Source organism: Mauremys reevesii, linkage group 1, assembly GCF_016161935.1.
Source record: "Mauremys reevesii isolate NIE-2019 linkage group 1, ASM1616193v1, whole genome shotgun sequence".
Taxonomy (NCBI): Eukaryota; Metazoa; Chordata; order Testudines; family Geoemydidae; genus Mauremys; species Mauremys reevesii.
In genome coordinates, this window is record NC_052623.1 from 178,053,704 (window position 1) to 178,061,859 (window position 8,156).

The following is an 8,156-nucleotide window of genomic DNA, read 5'->3' on the forward strand; positions in this document are numbered from 1 at the left end:
ATATAATCTTATTCAGCAACATTCACTCATTTGTCCCTGACAATAATGCACTTTTGTGAGAGGTGGAATTGATTTATCTATATCTTTTAAAAAAAATCACATTCCTAACCGTAGACATGCAGGCACACCCTGCAGCGCCTCCTGCTAGTGACTTCCAGGAATTAGCTCATTCCAGCTCCAGAGCACCCTCTGCAGGCTGGTGATCCACCTGTCCTCTGACCCCCATGTCCCTCCCGGACCCGGTGCCCCTTTACCTGGGTGCTGCCCCCCAGTATCCCACAATTCTGGATCCCCCGCTCCCAGGGGAACCCCCACCCACTATCCCCACTTCACCTCAGAATAAGGCTACTGCCAGTCATCGTCTAGCCCCCACGCCCTGGGGTATCAGCCTACTCATCAGCAAGGTTGGGTTTGGACCTGCTGCCTTGGCCTACACCCGGGCTGTCCTCTGCAATCCCCAGTACCTGTTGGCCTTATCCTAGGCCGCAACCTGGAGCTTTCCAGGCTGGAGCTCCCAGCTACTCTACCTTTCCCCAGCCCTGCTCCACTCAGATACCCTGTCTCTATCTCCCCAGCAGCCAGGCCCATCTCCCTCTACAGGCAGAGGGAGACTGCCTCTTCTGGCTTCCCTGGCCTTTTTATAAGGCCCTGTTGCTCAATTTGGGGCGTGGCCCCAGCTGCAGCAACTTCTCCCAATCAGCCAGGGTTTTACCATGCCCAGATCCAGCCCTCTGCAGGGCTTTTCCAACCCCTTCCAGGCTGGAGTGGGTGGTCACCCTGCTACACTAACCAAAATAATGACATTGTACAAAAACTGTATGTCAACCAAAGTAAGTGACCTGCCTAATATCATACAAGAAGTCTGTGGCAAAGATGGGAATTGAATGTAGTTTCAAAGTCTCCTGCAGTGACTTAACCACAATACTATTTTGGGTATCTACCTTAATTTTGGAAGTATGGTACTCACCATTAAAAGCAGAGCTCTGAATTGAAATACAGGACTGCACCCAAGATACCCAACATTTGTTTTTGTTATCAAAACTGTGGACACTCATGTCTTTAGAAAGGGGGAAAAATCTAATGAACTGGCTTCAAATCATTTGTAAATGCCCAAAGAGGCAAGATAGCATGAGGACACTTCTTGTAGCAAGCTGTGCATTTCAAATGGTGATCTAATTTAGTGCAGTTAGAAGAGGTGTATTGACTAACCTGAAAACGCCATTCTTTTACTGACAGTGTCTTTGGAAATGAAGAATTACAAAAGGCAAACATAGGTCTTTTTAAAGAGCTTTAATTTATTTTCATGATAACAAAGAGAAATATTACATTCTTATATTTTACCCTTGTTTATTTTTGTCATTATATTCATTCATTTCTAATATGTTTTGGTTTTCATTATTCTTTTGATTGCAGATGTTACAGTTCAATCTAAATGTCTTTGAATACCTTTTCAATATGCATGGCCCTGGGTAATTGTTCATTAAAAGAAAAGAATGTGCATATTTGTAGTGTAATGAAAACACTACTTGTTTTCTGAAGGTTGCTCAAAGAGTAAGCCACTGTAGAGGTGGCATCTAGATTGCAAACTATTACTGAGGCATCTAATCCTCCCTGGTATCTCACTTCCACCACTTTAAGAATATCTATAAGTCATGTTATTGATGAAGGCTGAACATGTTTTATTTCCTGAGTTAAAGAAGCTCTGACTCCTCATAAATGATGGAGCTCCAAGGTAAGGTCCTTTTTATCTGTGTTACTAATGCCTTCTATTGTATGGAATACAGATGGGATATGCCAGACTTCTCAATTCTTCTAATCTCTTTCTTGAAAAGAGAATACAGTCTATTTCTGATATCCAATTGGATCCAACGGTAGCAATGGTTGGAATTTGGGGTGAGACGTTTGTGAATGTTATTTCTGATTCTCTGGGCATGGTCAGGTTGAAATTTTCCAAGCAACTCAGGAGATTCAGGGTGAGATTTTCCAAATCACCTAAGGTAGTAAGCTCCATTGACAAGGGCTTTTGGAAATCCCATCCTCACCCATTAATTTTAATGAAAGATGTGCAGGTAAATCCCCTTTACTGCTCAGAAAATCTCTATCTTTGTGTCTCTTTATACTTCCTGTGTGTCCAGGGATTATTAGGACAATTCAATGTTCCAGTGAATTGTTCAGTAACAAGTGAAAATAAGTAGACTAGGCAACACTTTATTGTTCGATATTAGAAGCCGATCCTGCTTTTATTGAAGTCAATAGAAAAACAGCCATTTTCAATTACATGTATCCTGGAAGTACCACTGTCCAGGGGTAGACTATTTAGAGACAGCACCAGTAAAAATGATATATGATTGTTAGTTTAGTAGTCAGAATACTTCACTTACCCATATACAATTTTCAGGTGTTCACAGGCACACAAACTGCGTTTAATACAATATAAAATATATATTCAGAATAAGAGATTTGGAATTCCTTATGAGGAGGCAGCAGACTGCATTGTGACACAGTGCGTGAAAAGAATAAGCTTTTCAGTGACATCGGATTTCAGTTTAAAAAAAAGAGGACAGAAAATTGAGGTTCATCAAAGGCAGGGAGAAAAGTTTGTCAGGCTGTAACGTGCTATTAGTTGAATATTGTTGAGAAATTTAGTGGTTGAGTTTTAAGTAAACTGTAATCAATCATGTGGCAGAAAGTTAAGCAAATGGGGAATAACAATAATTAAGCCTAGAAGCTATAAAGGCTTGAATCAAGACCTAAAATCAATTTTAGGAAAGAAACAATATTAATACCAGTATATGCGTATACTGTCATTTATTCCAAAGGATCACAAAGGAATTTACAAAATGATACAAAAAGATCAGTTCATCTGTTATTGAAACACAACAACTGCAGTGGTGAAATATGGCAGACAGCTCTGAATCAGTGCACAGCATGTGACATTCACAAGAGGAAGTGAGGGATGTGATATAAGTCAGTATGTAGTTAATTATAGTGGTGCAGGAGTGCCACTATAGTTATTGTTGCATCGTATCTGTTTTAATGTCAGCCTAAGTCCTCTAAAATCAATCAGCTTAGTCAGATTTCACTAAAATTTAGTGTCCCTCAGGAGGTTGTGGGGTAGGATAAGTGATCCAAATTTGGGGTCATTTGACCAAAAGGTTCCTGAATTATAGGCCTTTCAGAAAATGTGGTTTCCTTCTGTTGACTTGTCCTGTTAAACTGAGAGGCACTAGTTCTTGGATGAACATGCCGATTAAAATAAATTAATTAATATTATTTTTTATATATATAGAAAAATAAGAGAAACAAAAAAAAATTAGGTAACAAATATAGGAGCAACAATAATCATAGTAGAGTTACCTGCTTGGGGAAGAAATGTTTTAAGTAGTTTCTTGAAGTGCTGAGAGATGCATTTCAATAGGGAGTGAATTTGATGCCCTACCCACCTGAAATATCTCAGAATAATGAAATACAGGATCAGATTCTGTGCCTCTAACTCGGGGACACTCTGGTAATGCCAAGGGAGTGAAAATGTTTTTTAATAGCCCTGCTTGGGATTCCTCCACTATGAAGTAATTCCCAGCAGGTATAGAGTCATCAAGTCCAGCTTCTATGTCTGTCTCCCTCACCATAGCCACCAACATGGGGGCACATTTGGGGTCAGGAGGAGTGTGTCAGGGTTGAAGGGGAGCTGGAAGGACTGGCCAGAGTGCAATGTGGTTTGGTTAGCCTTAGCTGGGATATAGTCCCTAGAAGCTCATAGTCAGATGGCACAAGTAAGAGCAGCCCCTGGGCTCTGGTCAACCATGCTGGGATTGGGGGAAGAGACTCTAGGGGCCCTTACAGATTCCCTCATTGCCCCCATTCTGCTGTGCCGAGCAGAAGCTCAATGCTCCAGGGAAGCTGCCCCACACTATTCTGCTTCCCTTTCTGTCCTCCGCTATTGCTGAGTTTGGCTGAGCAATGTTAGAAAGGTACTATATTCTACTGCATGGAAGGCAGCATTAAAATTGATGGGAAAAGTTATTTCTCAGTACGGTTTGTGCATCGGTTCGAAAAGCTCTTTGGGATCCTTCAAGTGCCTTAAAATTGTAAATTATTATTACACATTAAAATTAAATACATTTCCCATGGAGAACAATTTTTGTAACTTTATGTTTCAATGCCAAGAAGCTAGAGTAATTATATTCAATTTCTTTTACCCATTTCCTTATATTTCAAGTTGACAAAGTAGCAGGATTTACTCAAGCAGAAGTAAAGCAGAACATAAAAAATGTCTGTCTGTTGTTGCATTTTAATATGCAGTGCTCAAACTGAGTTAATACTTTAAAAAGTATTTGTCAGTATTTGTTTGATTAAAAACCATGTACCGGCTTTAACAGTATTTCTTCTCCTTCCATACTTCCATCCTTTTTAACAAGAAAAATTTCCACAAAAATGCACAAGAATTATTTTTTTTTGCAAGAATATTAATAGAAAATGAACATTTTGTAAATACTTGTGCAAATGTGCTAGTGAGAAGATTCACTCCCAAAAAGTTAATGCAGTCAGAATTAATTGATTTCCTTGCCCCCTTTAATAAAAAAGGCAGTCATCCAATTAGGAAACAGAAATGATACAGCTGTTTTACACCACCACTGGCCTACCATTAGCATCAAAGAGTGAGAAACTGGACCAAATAATTCAAAACAACTCACAGGCTGAAATTTGGTTGTATAAAACAAAAGATGAATAATTTCAAATAACTGGCACATTTATAAAAAAAAACAAAATCTGTTTGCCAATAATTCACTAAAATAAAAGGATGGGAGGGCAGATAGATACAAAGTACTAATCCATCACTTTCAGAAATGTTCAGTATTTTAAGGCACCTCGATTTTGAGGCTTCCCAAAATGAAACCCATTGGTTTCTATCAAAGTTCTGCATCCTCTGCACCTCTGAAAACCAGGCACAAGCTATGTTACTTTAGGAACCAAATAGTTTGAAGCTTAGACAACTAGTGATTGCTTCTGAAAGTGTGACTGCATAGCCACTCAATAAATTATATACTACAAATAGGTCAGCTGGCACATAAACTTAAATTGGAATGGTGGAAGTGCACATATAAGCTTTTCCAAATTTTGAATTTTATGAGAAATAATATTAAATGTATTAAAGTCTCTCTCTCTCTCTCTCTCAATAGAGATATACACTGAAACCTAAGTTTGCCGTATTTGTACTTTCTGATTTTTAACTGCTATCTCTGGAAATGCCCTTGATGAAGAGCAGCAATGCCCTCCAGTGGCCAGATTTATCCTTCACAAATGTGAGATCCTTTTTGATTTTCCTTTGATTCTCAAGTAAAGGCTTCCTTAAAAGATTTCACCAACAATAATTATGTCAGCAAAATATATGTTCATGCAACTTAAGCTTTCTTGGCATGTATTATATCTGATAGCAATGAGTGTTCTTACAGTACTCTGCACAAATATTTCCACACCGATGGCATCAGAAACGTCAAGTACTATAGAAATGCAAGACTACAGTGGAAAACAAAAGACTGTAGTAAAGAATTAAGGCTTCAGTAAATAATCTACAATCAAATCAGTCTCTCTGATAATGAGCTCATTTACTCTATAGTTCAATGTATTGTAAAGCTTCTTAGCCCTTTGGCTATGTTTATAGACAATTTAAAATGTTTTGTGATTAATTGGTTTAAAAGTAAACAACAATTGAAATCCAAATATTTTAATATCTGGGTAAAGCAGAATAGACTGTAGGACAAGTCAGTAACAGAACCATTCCTTCCACAAAGCAAATCAGAAAAAAAGGAGAACAAATTCAGTATGATTTCCATACATTTGTATTTTTTTTCTTGTATCTATTGTTTGAAATATGAATAATTCTTCCTCTTCTTTTACTATATTTTCAAAGGAGTTACTCTGGTTGTACACTGATATAATTGAGATCCGAATTGGGACCTTTGTCTTTAACCGTAAAAACAAAGTTTTATTAAGGTCATTTTGAAAAAAAATACTTAGATTTTCATACGTTATTTCTTTTTCGCTATGACTTTACCAGTGTTTCAAAAATCTACTCAGCCACTTGCATGTGGAAAGTAACTTTGTTTTTCTTGTTCTTTGTTTAAATTCATGACTAAAATACCATTTCTTTTGTCATTAACATCATCATTCTAAATAAAGGCAAATAGAATTTGAGGTTTAGCTTCTAAATTCCCATGGCCATTTTCCAAAGCTGGATTATATGTAACATTTGGGCTTGGCTTGCCTCTGCCCAATATGTTATCTTTTATCCACAGGCATTGCTGAGCTATACCTGCTGTCCACTGAAAAGAGTCATGATTCAGTGAAAAGACTAATTCTAACAGAGCATTTTACTGTAAACCAATTTTTCAAGCAATGCTGTCAGCAATCAGGTTTTCCTTAGCTCCTAGCAGCTGGAAATAATTTTGTTGACATATTGCACCCACTTATGTTGTTTCCACTAACTACTGAATGATGAAACATCTTAGGTGAAGCAAGAATATTATTCCAGGCAGATTCTACCAGTTTTGAGTGTCAGAGCTGTTGGGTGGGCTGCACTTAGATCTTTATCAAATAATAGTTAATTTACTCTTTGCTGATCAAGTTTTTTTTCTTACGTCTCTATATTGGGGAGACGTAAGAGAAGAGAATCAGAACAGCTTGCCTTTTGTAGCCTACCTCTTACCATTCAGCACACGGCACAGGTGTGGCAGATATTTTACGTTTCAATTCATTCACTCATGAAAGTAAATTCATATTTAATGTTTGCAGGCTACCCAATATTACCCTTAGAGTTATACATCAAGCTGAAATTTTCTAAGGATTCTCAGAGAATAAGGTGCCCAACTTCCATTGAAATTCAATGAAAGTTGGCTGCCTTACTTCCTTAGGCTCCTATGAAAATCCCACATTAATACATACTCCGAACTATATTTAATTTCCTGATTTCTCCACTGATGGCCATTCTCGTATTACTCGTGGCTTTGTAGACATCAAGCCAAGTGTTCCGTTGTTATCCTGATACAGTCCTCTGGATTGACCAGAAATTGGCCCCTTATATCTGGCCTCCGTGCTGAATATGCCTACAGGTGAGGTTCTTTCATTGACTTGGAATAGTGCAGTACTTTCCTGTTGTTCTCCCTTTGAAGTTGACTTCATTTTTATCACAGTCATGGCAGTGCCAAGGAGCTTGGGTGCCTTTGCTGAGTCTGACATGCACCCTCACTTGTCCCTCTGGATGCTACCTATTTTACATTTTTTAAAATGTTTAACTTCTAAATTTGTTCTTCAGGTATATCTTTAAATCACTCATTATTTATTCCACAGCTGGCTATTCCCTTAGCCCTCCTGACAGACCCCCGTCTTTCCTCTGCCAACTCTGAAAATCATTTAAAGCCATGCTATTAGTCTAATTTTCACCATCCCCATCACTCACATGCTTCTCTATTAATGTTTACTCATGTACACTGGCTGTTCAGCAAGGCCCTCATTCAGCAAAGCACCTCAGCAAGTTCCTAACTTAAAGTGTGTTTAAGTGCATTGCTTCTGTTACTGACTTTCAAAATCCTTAAGGCTGTGACAATATTTTTCCTTCAGCAATTGGTTTGTTTTGTATTCACTAGTAAGTGTTTTATATTCACCTTATAGCCAAGCTGCTGATTAGCCCATCACTTCTATTTGCAGATTAAAAATATAGAATTGAATTATGAATGTTTTGATATGCTCCAATGGCTTGCTTTCTGGGAAGGGATGAGGCTCATAGGCTCAATAGTTACTTTCAAAGCTAACCTGTATATTTATTCAGACGTGCATCACATTTTAATTTTGTAAGCCCCTGTGGGACTTGTGATTGGTGACACAGAGTAAATTTCTCAGAAGTGTCTATCTGACTTGGGAACACAAGTCCCATTTTCAAAAGTGACTTAGGGTATGTCTACACCGAGTAAAAGACCTATGGCATGACCGTGGCTGGCCTGAGTCAGCTGACTTGGTCTCGCATCACTTGGGCTGCAGGGCTATCAATGTCAATGTACACACTCAGGTTCAGCTGGGCCTGAGCTCTGGGACCCTCCAGTTTGAGTCCAAGCATTGACATTGACACAACAATTTTTGAGCTCTGGCGCACAATCCCAATG